We start from the raw sequence: 16,573 nt of genomic DNA on the forward strand, positions 1-16,573 counted from the left end.
GCGAGGAACCACTTGCGCGTGCTGTAAGAGATGGTACTGAGTCCTGTTGGAATGTCCAAGGTCTGCGGTCAAAATGTTTGCGTGCCCACGGCTTTAATACACCCTCCAAAATATTTGGCATTTATTCTAATGCCACGGTCGATTAATACGAGCGGAGATTACTGGTAATGCGTAGGTGTATTTGGCACTTTCAACCATACACCCTTTGCATAGCAGTATTCCAAAACTATGGTATGAAAGGTCATTCCTATACAATTTTCAAGACAAAATAACTTTCTTTTGTGATACTGAGTAAGGTGTAATGGCGGCAGAGAGTAAGTACGTCCGACTACAAAACCTGAAGGCCCTGACTGAGTCTCCGCCTAACAAAGCAAACAAAAATAGGTGTTTTCAACTACCAACCGAAAGATCAGTAGTTCAAACCCTCCATCAGGACCCAAAATAACAAAAAAAAACCGGAAGTTTCATAAATTAAACGCGAATTCAAGTAATTAATTGTCTCTTGGTGGCACTTTGGAAAGTGCCTACTTCCTATGTTGTGTCTACGTTAAAATCAAGGATTATAGTACTGTTTTGTACCCGGTTTCAAAATGTGCTTAATATACCCGAAGAGATTGTTTGTTGGTATCAATCATTACACCGGTTTGATTAATCTGCACAAATGTGCCAATATACACACTTGTAGAATTGATGCGGACACACATCTGATAAATATCTAGAATGTTTAAGGGTATCATTATGTTAACCCTTTTGTCGCTTCCTTACTGGTTGTAGTATAAGTTTCAATGGGATTTTCGTTTTGTTTATAATCATTTTACTTGTAGATTCCAAACATTTTAAATATTTTTAAAAGTAGTTCAAATCACACTGAATTCAATAAAAAATTGTTAACAGGTTACGTAGTTATGTACATTCAGAATCAAAACACATTTCAATTAAAGCCATTAAATAACAACCAACCATGCTACCTGTTAATGTCAATGTTGAATATGTGCGTTAAATTGCGTTGTTTACTCATTTCGCATTTTCATTGTCAACCAATGTCAGATTTCAAAACAAAAAAAATCAGAAACAGTCGTACATTGGTATTGATCTCATTTTCAATTCGAACTAATTTTCCACTTTCAAGATTGTGTCACTAACAAAGCATTAAGACAGTTTCTCATTTGCTGTTTAACCTTTGATTTGTTTGAAAATTGTAAAGTAGAACATATGATAGTGGATATGCGTTGTTTTTAAGTAAATTCTAAAATATATTCTTGTATAACTCTTGTAATTTTTTGACTCAGCCCAATCATCAGCAACAACGTTATGTTTGCCTTAAATACTCCCATTAATAACCATATTTAATATGAAATCTTTATACCATTTTTGAATAGAAAAATTAAAGTGTATTGGAAACGGTCCTCAAACTATAAGCCGGCTATTATTCGATTGACACTGACCGCGTAACGTTAAACGCACGACGCATTGCAATCGTCATCGTTCGAATATATCTGTAAGGTTACCTGCCTACCGAAATTGTTGTTTACAAACAATATTTTACCGTCGCCACCATATCTCCATCGTCATCGCGTTGTGTCAACCATTGATGTCGGGTACTGGCAATCGCACTAACAGTATATCAGAGCAGTGGATCAAAACTAGAACAACTTTTGCTGTTATGGCACATGTGTACAAGTGCGTTGAACACCGTTGACTGTTTAACGCCAATTTCAAGTCAAACGCAAAAAAACAATAACAACTGATTCAGCCTGCGGCAACAGAACCGGCGGCGACAGTTGTTGGCTAAAAACGCTAGAAACCCTGAAAATAAAAAAATAAATCGCGTAATTTTGTGGTTTAGTTAGCAGGTGATTTCATTTTTTATTACTCTCGAAAATAAGCGATTCAATCGTATCGGACAGACTGCAGACTGGGTTTTAAGTTCAAATGCAATAGCAACAACAACAACAACGTACAAGAATCGCTTTATACCTATCTAGTGTGAGAAATTGGGGGGTAAAAGTATGAATGTTAGTTACGCAGCAGATAAGAACCTCAAGACGTCGACTGAACAATGTCAACTTCTAGTGTTAAACTAGTTAGGTACGCAGATACAGATGTTGCTCGATAGTGTGGGTCTCAAATATGATAAAGAATGACATGTTGACGTAAGTTAAATAAAAATCAAGAGATAATTATGCTTAAGTTATACATATTTAAATTTTCATAAAATTAAATGTTGATATATTTTGTTTACTTCAAATATATTTTGAAAAGTTCCACTCAGAATGGTGAGCGATTAAAAACGCGAAAATCCTAAAAGTGCCGACTACTGGTGCACTTACCCTATCATTTCAAATTTAAATATTGTCCTACCATGGGATATTTTCTTCACATTTTTAAAATTTCTCTGCGTATGTCACTCTAAATTTTCAAAAGCCATATGTCTCATAGAAAGCAATGAAAATATTCAATTTAGTTTAGTTTGTACCTCGTAATATTCACTAATTTTACATCTTCTGGTACCTCACCCTTCAAGTTTCAAAATTTTGATTTATAGGTCTATCGGAATATCCTAAAATTTGGTAAAAATTGTTGCAAATTGTTACAGAAAGTTAAAAACGCAAAGGGTGCGATTTGTGAGAGAAATTTTACCAGACAGATCTAACATATATAACAATACTATATAAAACTATATATTTTTATGTGTGATCCACTTCTTCTAACAAGTCCTCCATAAATGTCCAATTTTCTAAAAATTAATCTTCTATATATATAAATGAAAGTTGTGTTAGTTACTACGCTTATAACTTAAGAACCGCTGAACTGATTTTAATGATTCATACAAATTCGGAATTGTCTCTTATCCGAAAAGGATAATATCCAAAAAAATAGCGTAAAAATGTGATATGTTAACATTTTCATTTTGACTTTTGAAATGTACAATAGTAATGTTTTATTTTGCATGATTTTTTCCATTTTGACTTACTTTTTTCTAATGTACATTTGTAGTGTTTTTTATATTTTATTTTTGAATTCGAATATTAATACCAATTTATTTAATTGACTTGATTTCTTGAGAACTGAAATTGATAACGGGTTACATGGAAGTGTAGTACCGAATTATGTGGTGGCGAAACGGAATAGATGATACCGAAATAATTTAATGCGGTCACACCAAAGTTAAAAGAAAATTACTTTTTCAAAATCGTTAAAAAGAAACACGAAAAAAGAGATCTCATTGCAACAATTCTCAAAACGGGAAAATATCGAAAAAAAAATTCCAATGGAATTTAATTTTAAAATAAAAGTACATTCTATTGACAAACTTTGTAAGGATCTTTAAACAGTTGCTGTAAAAAATCAGCGAACAAGTTAAAGATTTTTTCAATTTGTTATTCTTCTTTTGTCAATTTTTTTCAATTTGTAATACATATTGAATTCAGTGGATTTTTTGTGAACAAAATAAAGAATAATTTTTCACTATATACAATTTTTCACCAAAAAAATGAAATAAGTGCGAAATACGATGGTAACTGACATCTACCTTTCAACTCCAGGGCCTACATCGTGCTTCAGCTGGAAGATGCGCAGACATTTAAACAAACAAAAATGACCGAAAAAGACTAATGGGGCTTATTTCAAAGCGTGGCCCTACTTCTTTCATGTGACAATAATCCGTCCAATGAGAGCTCAAAATGCAAAAATTTTTGGGAGTACAATCAGTAAAATACCAAATATAAAGGGTGCAAAATAGTAGAGCCAATGGGACTTTTAGTAAGAAAAGGATTTCTATCCTTCCAAAAATTCTGCCTGAACATTTAAGATACCTTAAATCGCTTTAGCAGGTCATGATATCGATCATAAATAATCATCGTATGATTTAAGCCATTTTTGGAGTCTTCGCCATTTTCTTCTATTTTTGGCCCTTATTTTGCATCTTTGTTTCTAAGGGGCGTAGAGAACCTCTTCGCATAAAATTTTCGGAGTAGGGCCCATATTGGTCTTGACCACTAAAAAATTTTATTTATGCTACCCTGGGGTAAGGAACCATCGTACAGATAATTGCCACATAGAAATTTATTCATGTAAAGTCCCCACATTGGAGTATCCCCAAGTCCACTTTCACATCTAATGTGTGGTCAGAAAAGAAAAAAATTGTATTCTATTGAATTTGTAACCCCCAAGAGAATATTGGTTGGGAACGTAGATTTGGGATATACATCTATATGAAATAAATTGTGAAAACATGAACAAATTACAAATATAAGAAAGTAGCACGGGACCGAATATTTGTTGAATCGTCATTAAATTATACTATGATGAAAAATATGGACTCCAACTTACAATTTAAATGGCAAATAAAATTAATTCCCATCTTACGGTAATGGATGTAAAATAGCTATATTTTTGATTTGGCCTCTATTTGTCATCTTGGATTATAAGGGGTGAAGAAAGTTTTCAATGTAGGTCTATGTTTCGCATTTTACCATATTTCAAAGGATTTGGCTAAAAATGAGTATTTGGGGATGAAAATCTTACACAAAAATTTCAACATATCTACAAATTTTAGGATTTTCTCCATGTAATAGTATCCCCTCAAGTCCACCTTTTGGCGGACAAACAGACCGACATGGTTAGGGGGACTTATGAGGACTCTAATGCACAATCTGAGGTGCTAATGGGTTCAAAAAAGTAATTAACTGTGCCTATTCTTAAATCAATTAGCCCTCAATTACGAGTTGTACAAAGTACAGTAAATTCCAAATTACTGCTCATTTGACTAAAAATTAAAAACTAATCGACCAGTACGTGAACATTTATAACATTCATATCTTTGAATAATCATGCTTTGACAAATATGCATAATAGACAAAAACTATGGGCCGGCAACGCGGACCGGGCCAGCTGACTTTTAAAATGTACAGTAGTAATGTTTTATATTGCACATTTTTTTCCATTTTGACTTACTATTTTCGAATGCACATTTGTAGTGTTTTTTTTTTTTTTTTTTTTTTTTTTTTTTGAATTCTAATATGATGTGTAGGTTTTTTTTGGGTAGTATAAAGCCACAACGGATAAAACTGTTATTTATAGATTTTATGTATTTATTCGTAATACCCAATAATTACATAAAATCTATAAATAACAATTTTATCCGTTGTCGCTTTATATGAAAATTCTAAAATCTGAAAAAAATCTACAATTTCTACCGACAAATTTCGTTAGGACCTTTAAAAATTTGCCGCAAAAAAATCAGCGAACCAGTTGAAGATTCTTTTTCTTTTTTCTATATTGAAGTGTACATTTTTTTATTGGTTTGAATTCTGAATGAATAATATTAAAAATGAAATGAGGGCGCAATACGATGTTAAATGCTTTCTACTCCAGGACCTACATCGTGCTTCAGCTGAAAGATGCGAACACATTCAAACAAACAAAAATGACCAAAGAAGCGTAATTTCAAAAAGTGGACTTGCTTCTTTCATATGGCAATAAATTGTCAAATGAGAACACAAAATGCAAAATACATTGGGACTGCAATCAGTCAAATGCCGACTATAAAGAACGCAAAATAGAAATTCTACCTAAACATTCAAGATACCTTTAATCGCTTTGGCAGGTCATGACATGGATCATAACCCCTGATAAAGGAACAACCCGATTTCAAGTATATTCTTCATTTTAACCATATTTTTCGTACTCATTTTTGCTTATGTTGATAATTTAAGAAGAAACCATCTTTGCAAAAAATATCACGTTTTGGTATCACCATCATATGATTTAAGGTATTGTTGGGTCTTGGCCACTTTTTTCATTTTTTGGCCCTTATTTGGCATCTTTGTTTCTAAGGGGGAAGAAAACCTCTTCTCATAAATTTTTATTTTTCGGAAAAGTGCGCATCTTAGTCTTGAGGCTACCTGGGGTAAAAAACCCTGGGGTAGAAAATCATCTTACAGATAATTATCCTCATTGGAATTTATTTAAGTATAGTCCCCACATTAGTATACCCCCAAGTCCACTTTCCCAACCAATGTGTGGTCAGAAAAGAAAATTTGGTATTCTATTGAATTTGTAACCCCCAAGAGAATATTTGTTGGGAACGTAGATTTGGGATGTACGTCTATATGAAATAAACTCCGAAATGTCAATCTGGGACTCATTCAGTCGGAAATTGTGGCAGAAACATTAAAAAAAACGAAATTATAAAGCAACTTTATTGGATCTCCACCGCAAAATTTAAATGACAAACAATTAATGTCCATCTTACGGTAATCGGAGCAAAGAGTAATTTTTTTGGCTATTCTGAAAACATTCTGCCTTCAAGTATGAGGTGGACAAAACTGAATACCACGCAGTACGGGATTTTAAACGTTGGAAATACAAATTTCAAATTATAGCTCATTTGAATGCTTTTTACAACATCAAAAATTGAGCTGAATTTTCACATGGGGCTATTATAGATGTTCTTTATCATATAGGTATTTAACACTCAAATTAAAGCCTATAGCTGAAAAATAAGATCAGGCTCTTCAAAATATCTAAAACCGACGGTAATTATAATTTTTGCCATGAATATTAATTTATATTTAGTCATGGAGTCATTACTTATAATCAAAATTGTGCCGCCTACATAAGTCAGATCTCTTATTTATTATGCTTTAAAGACTAAAAGTACGGGCCGGCAACGCGGACCGGGCCAGCTAGTAAATCATAAATAAAACTAACCAAGTCCACTGTTAAGTCCAAACTTGACACATTCCCTACAAAATAATATTGTAGGTAATTTCAACTCCCGTAAAATCTAAAATTATTGGGGAATTTCTTAAAATTTCGCCCACATTCATATTTCTTCTCATATTACATTTAGTGTGATGTTACCGATGTAATCCTTCTAATAACGGTCAAAATTAAAAACAAGTAAAAAACATTAAGTTCGGCCGGGCCAAACTTTTAATACCCCCCACTTTAGGGTAAAGGAAACATTAGAACCCATTGTGTCCCATAAATACCAATATTTAGACATATTCGTGGGAAAATGTCGCAAAATCATCAAAATATTGAATATCGGGAGGTACCATTGTATGGGGGCTATAACAAATCGTGGACCTATACAAACAATGTTTCGCCACACGAACTAGGACCCATTATGACTCACAAACACCAATTTTCAGACAAATCAGTGAAAAAATGTGGCAAAAATCATCAAAATACCGAACATCGGAAGGTACCGTTATATGGGGACTATACCAAAACGTGGACGGATATATCTCATTTTCAGTACCAGTTTCTAGACACAATACAAATTATTCTGCTAAATATTGGCGCTCTACGTCAAATAATGTGGGCTGTATCGTGACTTCAACAGACAGACGGACAGACAGACAGAAGGAGGACATCGTTAAATCGACTTAGAATTTTATACTGATTATGAATATATATACTTTATGGGGTCTACGACGAATATTTATGGATGTTACAAACGGAATGACAAAGTTACCCTCCTTTCCAAGGTGAAGGGTATAAAAAAACAAGTAAAAAAGCAGTAAGTTCGGCCGGGCCGAACTTTGAATACCCTCCACCATTTGGAACGAATTAGAAAATATTCAAAAAATAAAATCCATTGAAAATTCTGTTAAAATCTTTAAAATACCTAATATCGGAAGGTGCCGATATATGGGGGGATATACGCTATTGTGGACCTATATAGACAAATCTATGTCTGGGGGTAAATTACTCACAAGGAACTCCTTGTGTGGATTTTCAGATAATTCCATTGGGAAATGTGGCTAAAATCATCAAAATCCCGAATATCGGGGGTACCGTTATATGGGGGATATACGATATTGTGGACCTATATAGACAAATACCTTTCAGGGGTTAAAGTGCTCACAAAAAATCCTTGTGTGGATTTTCAGAGAATACCATTGGAATATATAACTAAAATCGTCAAAATACCGAATAACGGGGGTACCGTTATATGGGGGCTATACGATATCGTTAACCTATATAGATAACTTTATATCAGGGGGTAAAGTGCTCACAAAGAACGCCTTGTGTGGAATTTCAGACAATTCCATTGAAAAATGTGGCTGAAATCATCAAAATACCGAATATCAGAGGGTACCGTTATATGGGGGATATACGATATCGTGGACCTATACAAACAACTCTCTTTCAGGGAGCAAAGTACTCACAAAGAACTCCTTGTGTGGATTATCAGACAATTCAGTTGAAAAATGTGGGTAAAATCATCAAAATGCCGAATATAGGGGAGTACTGTTATATGGGGGATATACGATATTGTGGACCTATATAGACAATTCCGTTTCAGGGGTAAAGTGCTCACAAAGAACTCTGTGTGGATTTTCAGACAATACGATTGGAAAATGTGGCTAAAATCATCAAAATACCGAATATCGCGGGGTACCGTTATATGGGGGCTATACGTAATCGTTAACCTATATAGAGAATTCTCTGTCGGGGGGTAAAGTGCTCACAAAGAACCCCTTGTGTACAAAGAATCCCTTGTGACCATTCCGTTGAAAAATATGGCTAAAAACATCAAAATACCGAATATCGGGGGTACCGTTATATAAGGGCTATACGATATCGTGGACCTATATAGATAATTCTCTGTCGAGGCAAAAAGTGCCCACAAGGAACTCCTTTTGTGGAATTTCAGACAATTCTATTGAAAAATGTGGGTAAAATCATCAAAATACCGAATATCGGGGGGTACCGTTATATGGGGGATATACGATATCGTGGACCTGTATAGACAATTCCCTCTTAGGGGGTAAAGTACTCACAAGGAACTACTTGTGTGGATTTTAAGACAGTTCCATTGAAAAATGTGGCTAACATCATCAAAATACCGAATATCGGGGGGTACAGTTATATGGGGAATATACGATATCGTGGACCTATGTAGACAATTCTTTTTAAGGCGGTTAAATGCCCACAAGGGACTCCTTTTGTGGAATTTCAGACAATTTCATTGAAAAATGTGGATAAAATCATCAAAATGCCAAATATCGGGGGTACCGTTATATGGGGGCTATACGATATCGTGGACCGATATACCCCATCTTCGAACTTGACCTGCCTGCAGACAAAAGAGAGATTTGTGCAAAATTTTAGCTTCCTATCTTAATTCGTTTAGACTGTAGCGTGATTACAACAGACGGACGGACAGGGCTAAATCGTCTTAGAATTTTACGCTGATCAAGAATATATATACTTTGTTGGGTCTAAAATGATTATTTCGATGAGTTACAAACGGAATGACGAACTTAATATACCCTCCTTCCTTTTTTTGTTGGAGGGTATAATAAAAAACTTTGGGTGCCAAATGTTAAGGCTGTATCAGATAAAACTTTCCTCTAAGTATGAAGGGTATACTAAGTTTGTCATTCATTTTAACTCTTCGAAATACTCATGTTAGATCCTGCAAAGTATAATTATATTCCAAGCCGATTTAGCGATGTCTATCTCTCAATCTTTCGAACGAATTGAGATAGTAGAACATTTTGCAAATATGTTAATTTTGTTGGTAGAAGGGTTAAATTCGTGAATGGACCATGTTGGTCCATGTTTTCGTATATCCCATATATAACTGTACCTCTCCATATTCGATTAAGGTTACATTTCTAAAGGAATTGTTTAGAATGCGGTTCAATGTCTGCGGGCACAAAAACTGGGAAAAGTAGTAAAATGAAAGTCTGAATACAAACAAAAAATTTCTGGAACACGCTTTACACCACTTAAACATTATTTTCTTTTAGAAAATCACAATACAGAATAACACAAAATTCTTACTCATTTCTTTTGAATTTCCTGTTATTCCGGAGTAGTCCACATATATTTGTACTTAACCACATTTGACAAGACCACTTTATATAGATGCAGTCATGGCTCAATAAGAAAGGTTGCTCTACTTCGAAGAAACAAGGAAAATGTAACTCTGCACCGGAGTCTTAATGGTAAAATTAAGAAGGTAAATTCATTTCAAATAATAATACCCATCTCTGCATTTTCTGTAACTTACCTTGTCACATTTCTCTACATACAAAGAGGTTCCCATCTCTGATTTGTATATGTACAATGGATTTATAAATACAAATTTTTACAAAGAGATGTTTTCAAAAGAATAATTTTAGGAAAAAATTGTAAACATATAATTGCATGACTTTACCTTCTTCATTCTACCATGGTAGTCACAAAATTACTGTATTGAGGAAACCCCAGAAAATATGAATTAAATATTGCGGTTTCTCCACAAAATGTAACTCAAGGTAGAGCGACAATGTTGTTTCTTCCCAAAATAATACATTTTGTTGCCGGATAACGTGGAAAATATGCATTTTTGTTACATCTAAATTTGAAATCATTTGGATTTTTTTCTTTTTTATTCAAAACATACACACACATACAAACTGTGTATATCCAACACACCAAAATGGCTTGAGAACAATATTATTAAAAGCCTAAGAACATAAGTCCTATACTTGAAAAAATCTTGAGAAAATATTGAAAAATATTTGTCTAATAAATTGTAGATTTTCATCATCTCTTTCACAAATATGGCACTTCTATTGAATTCCTTGAACTTTTTTTCATGTCTCCAGTCTGAAACGAAATTGAAAAATAATCTATCCACAGATTCCCCAAAAAAATAATCATTACCTTCATAAATAGGTCCGGAAATTCTTTCCTAAATTCTAGCGACCTTGTTTTTACCGAAGGAGAAAAATTTCTAACTGACAATTACAAAAATAAAACAGACAGACTAGATAAAAGATTGTGCTCCATAATTGTTTCTCAAGTATTGTTAAAATAAACTATTTTCATAATATTATTCTCAGGCTGTATTGTATTTCTGGTATGTTGTTTCTGTCCGAATTTCGTTGGAATCGGTAATTTATATCGCGTTGAGTGCATCAAATATGTAAAATCGGCCGAAAATATATATGTTTCAAATTCCGTTACGCATTCCAAATTTGGAGACTGTATCTGTAATCGATCAATAGATATGTGCATATAAAATCTAAATTTTTGGGAGGTACTTTCGATGCTGATGCCATATCTCCAATTCCAAGTGGAATTTCAGCAATTTATATAGCCTATGGTTCTTTCAGGCAATGTTTTAGAATATTTGGAAATTTTCAGGAAAATCTCTTTAGCAGTTTTCGAGTTCAAAAATTACAAACAAACATACAAACATTTTCTCTTTTATAGATATAGATTTCAAACTCATTTCAAGCTGAAAGTATGAAAAATGTTGCAGGAATTCAATAGAAGTGTAATATTAGTGGAGGAGATGTAGGAACTAAAATAAGGGAAAAGAAAGTGTCTAGATATCAAGGCCACAGGAGGCAGTGACAGCTGGAATGACCATCAGTGAATTAAATGTGTAAAATTATTAAAAAATTATTGTCGCGAGCTTATTCTACAATTAAAAGTATAAACTTATAAATAAGGGTTCAATTTCGATTATTCCATATTTGTTAAACAAACATGTTTTAATGTTTTCTCAAGATTTTCTAAAGCTTAAAGGTGCAAGTACATAAAAAGCTTGATGTCATGGCTAAACATATAAATGTAAAATTATAATGGAAAACGACGGCAGGATTTTAGTGTGGCTTTTTAATTTATTTATGAAATGTCACAAAATATGCCTAGCGATGGCTTATGTTCAAAAACTTATTGTAATATTATTCTCAAGCCATTTTGGTATATTGGGTAGCTTCGTTCTACCTTCTGTAATTGTGCCGTGGATTCAACCTATTCCAAACTTCCTGCTTTGTTGTGCAGATAAGTTTATTACATTTGTAGAATACAAGATACCATTTTATTAATATTCAAAGATCCCAATATCCTGTATAGACGTCTTTAAAAAGGCTCTTGCATTCAAGATCTTCGATAAGGGCATAAATAATCACTTTACCATTATAAGCATTTTATTGAAATTCAATTATTTTCAACTGTTTCCTCTATTGATCTTTAGTTTCTCTTTCTCTTAAGACTGGCCAAAATTTATTAAATACATCAACGTTATTTCGAATTGTCAAACTAATTCAAAGCTATTTATAATACCTTCAAGTTTCTTCACATTGCAAAATGGGTTTCCGATTTATCTTAAACAAGATCGTCATCACACAACAAAGACAAATAACCTACGTTACATTTCAACCGATCGTATCAATTGTACGAAATCTGTTTAATGTGCTTCATTTCGTTTGTTAATGAGATACTTATCGACATAATACCATACCGAACATTATTACAAATGCTGTAGTTTTTTTTTTGTGCCGACTGCGACCTTCGCTCCACTGAAGGTAAATTGAAATTGAACATGCAAAATGCAAACTTAAATTGATTTTCGTTTGAGATAGCTACTATGCATTTAGTCAGAAATCGTAAAAAACGCATTTCGTTGTTGCGTGTAATAATTAAATTGATTTAAGTAGGTAAATATTAACATTTACTTACTGGCCATTACAGTGGCGCCAATATTGCAATGTTTGTTAAGTAGAATGCAAAAAAAAAGGAAATTGTATCGATTTAAATACAGTATCCCAAGTAATAAACGACAGATGGTTGAAAATGTTTAAATGTTTTACTGTATTCAAATCGAATTTAACGTCAAGAATGCACATAAACTTGTAAATATTTAACCTAATGTACATACTTAGTTTATCTTAACGTTACATACATATTTTCATCCATATTTCATATTTATTATTTTTCTTGCAAACACCCATAGCCTTTCTAGGTACATAATTTTTTACTGTTCTTCGGATCCCCTTTTGGTTGTGTGTGTATACATAAACAAACATCCTGGTTTGGGTGTATATCCTGGTTTGGGTGTATACATAGTCTAATTATTACCCAGCAAACCCCAGGTGATTTGACTCTATAGTACTACGAGTGTTAAATTCGATATGACGTTCTGTAATTTAATTCCATTTCTTGATATACATTAGGTATACACTTTTTATACCCTCCACCATACATACATACATAGTATGGAGAAGCTAATGAATGAAGCTAAAATTTTGCACATATTTGTCTTTTGTCTGCAGATAGGTAAAGTTCGAAAATGGGCTATATCGGTCCACGATATCGCATAGCCCCCCTATATAGCGGTACCCACCGATATTCGGTTATTTTACCCACATTTTTCAATGGAATTATTTGGAATTCTACACAAGGAATTCTTTATGAATACATACCCCCTGAAGGAGAATTGGCTATATAGGTCCACGATTTCGTATAGCCCCCATATAACGGTACCCCCAATATTCGGTATTTTGATGATTTTAGCCACATTTTTCAATGAACAAGAAGTTCCTTGTGAGTACTTTATTTCCTAGAAGAGTATTGTCTATATAGATCCCCGATATCGTATAGCCCCATATAACGGTATCCACCGATATTCGGTATTTTGATGATTTCGAACAATTTTTTAATGGAATTGTCTTAAAATCCACACAGAGGGTTCCTTCTGAGTACTTTACCCCCTCGAAGAGAATTATCTAAATAGCTTCACTTTTCAGTATAGCGCCCATACAACGGTACCTCTAGATAGTCGGTATTTTCATGATTTTTGCGGAGATTTTACCGGAGTTGTTTCAAATTTCGTATATAAAGTTCGGAACACTTAATACAGGCTATGACACAAATTACTTATGCAGGATCACGTCTTCGTATAGCCCCCATATAACGGTTTTCAAATTTCGTATATAAAGTTCGGAACACTTACTACAGCCTATGACAAATTACTTATGCAGGATTACGTCTTCGTATAGCTAGAAGTTGCAAACTCTCAGTTAAAGAACTGTTAATATTTCTCTTTCTGGAACTGATCTCTTTTGCGAAACTTTTGTGTTAAGAGATGACTTCCAGTAACGATTTGGAACAATTGTTATAAATTTTAGGGTAACCAGACAGTAGTAACCATTGCACAACCAGACCTCGAAGGGCATTGAAATAATTCAACTCTATAGCAGAGTCTTATTATGTCCATTAGTCTTCTAAAGCAACCAACATCTGGTTTTGTTTATTTCAAAATTTTCTTAAATTGGGAAAAAACACAAAAAATGAGTGAAATGCAGGATTTTTCCTAAATAAATTTAAAAGGAGGAAAATGTTGTTATCTCAAAGTATGAATTTTCGTTACAACTGAATTTGAAATAATTTTTATTTGTTTTTTTTTTTTTTTTTTTCTTTATAGTTGTGATTTCTCTCTGCATGGACAATAACAGTTTTTCAATGAAATGATGTGTTGGTTGTAATTGGATTAAATATCAGGAAAAACTAAATTAAAACTGGTGTTGATAATGCATTTTGATGCGTCATAAATTTAACTTTTTTTACTATGACGATAAAATAAATTAAATATAACTTATTCTAAAATTTGGTGCTGTTTCCGACATTTTTTGCTTACATTCAATAAAATTTAAAAAACAATGTCAAAATTATGGCGTTTGACTTTGATGCATATGTATATCTAAATTTGCACCGATTCTTAACAATCGAAATAAGTTGTTAAAAATGTCATCCCAATTGGACAATTAATGCGACCTGGGCCTCAATTCTTGTTCTATGAAAATGTGAAATGAAAACTGTTGTAAAGGAAAGAAATGTCAAATGAAAAATTTTAAGGAAATATTTTTAATTTCATATTTTCATAGAACAAGAATCCAGTACCTGTACTTTGTTTACAAATTAGTGTTTTACATGGACAGACTGACAGATGGACGGATTGACTCAGAATGTGATTCACTGAGGACTATCAAAAAGAGCTATGGATCTATTTCGTTTCCTTCTGCATATTACCAACAAATGCACAAACACATAATACCCTGTACTATTTATTGCCTGGCGTCGGGTATAAAAAGTGGAATTAGTATCATATTTATGCGACACTTTATTAAGAAAAGTGTTAAAGTAAAAAAAAAAACGAAGTAACTATCTATCGCATCGCACAATGTAACTATCTTTTCATTTTCCTAATCAAACTTCAAACTTACCCACAAACATTTTTAGCTTTGTCATTTGCACTATTTATTATTTATTATGACAAAATGTAATATATTGTTGCAGTCTTATTAAAAACACAAATGAACGTAACTTAAAAACAAAAATGCATTTTTACTTTCACTATCCTCAGCATAGATCAATTTTTAACTATTAACTGGTGGTTCCATACTGGGCTAAATAAAAATCGAGCACCCTTAAGAATTGCAGAGGGCATTTTTTGCTCCAGCCAGGAAAAAGTCAACATTCTGTTAAAAGCCAAATATTGATTAAAGATAATGCTCGGCTGATTTATTATGTCCTCCACTTGTGTTTTTCACACTACCTACATCCCGAAATACACTTTGCATCTAGGACAGTACCAATTAAACATTTCCCTAGGAATATTCGCCTTCCTTCATATAAAGTGAATACGATCAAAATGCGATTATGTCTTTCGGTGTGTGTGGTCCAGTGTCATAGTATAAACCCAGTTAGCATGTAGATTCTACACCTGATCTTCCACCATTAAAATGAGGGTATCTTGTTTCGTAGGTAAGATTAATACTTAAAGCTTTCTGTATTTTGGACAATTATTAAATTTGCAGGTCAACATTAATATTTCCGAAAAGAATATAGTTAATCATTTATTTGAAACTCTCTTGTTATAGTGAAATAAAATATGGGTGTATATTTGCCAAAAAGTAAAAGGACTTCAAAATACTTGATTTTATTTAGTGCAGTGCCAAAGATGACACTTTCACTTCGTGTTATATCGTTGTTTTATGTACAGAAGTGAAGTCAAAGTTATTATGAATATCGAAGTAGATGTCAAAGAACTTCCATAATATTTAAATAACCCATGAATACTTCCATTATCATGTAATGAGTTTCCTTCACAACTTTTTGGCAATCTTAGCTACTTACAAATCAATGTGGCGCCAATTTACTTGTACTCGTAATAAAAAGAACAAAATATTTTTTTGATCCACTTTTGCTACTTTTTGATTTGTAGTAAACCACTTTATTCACTGTTGGGGAAATGTAGAGATTTTTAAAAGTAAGCTTAGACTATACACATATATCACGGTAAGCCGTTATCTCAATTTATACATATATCCATCTCCCACAACATTCTATGCCTTCGCTTAAATTTATAAATTTTAAATTAAATATCTATATTCAAGTGCGAATTCAATTTCATATAAAAATCTGCATACAAGCTTCAGTATCCTGCCTGGCATTCACAGGCTCGGATAAGTAAGTTTAGCTGTGAAAGATATTTGTAAAATTAAAATTTATTATCAGCCATGATAGGATCCCCTAGAAGAGACCACCCCTTACGCCCATTAAAAAATGTCTTGACATCTTTGGCCGGGACACGATTCGTCTGTCGTTACTGGCAACGCGAACCATCAAACATTCTCAAATACACACAACAATTTTCTATGACAAACCATAACTTTTGTCCCACTGTTTGCTGAGCGTCACCATTTAACGTGCCCAGAATTTGATAAGAAAATCAAAAGAAAGAGAAACAGAGAAAGCCGGTTGAGCGACAATA

This window comes from Musca domestica, unplaced genomic scaffold, assembly GCF_030504385.1.
Source record: "Musca domestica strain aabys unplaced genomic scaffold, Musca_domestica.polishedcontigs.V.1.1 5, whole genome shotgun sequence".
NCBI classification, from domain to species: domain Eukaryota; kingdom Metazoa; phylum Arthropoda; class Insecta; order Diptera; family Muscidae; genus Musca; species Musca domestica.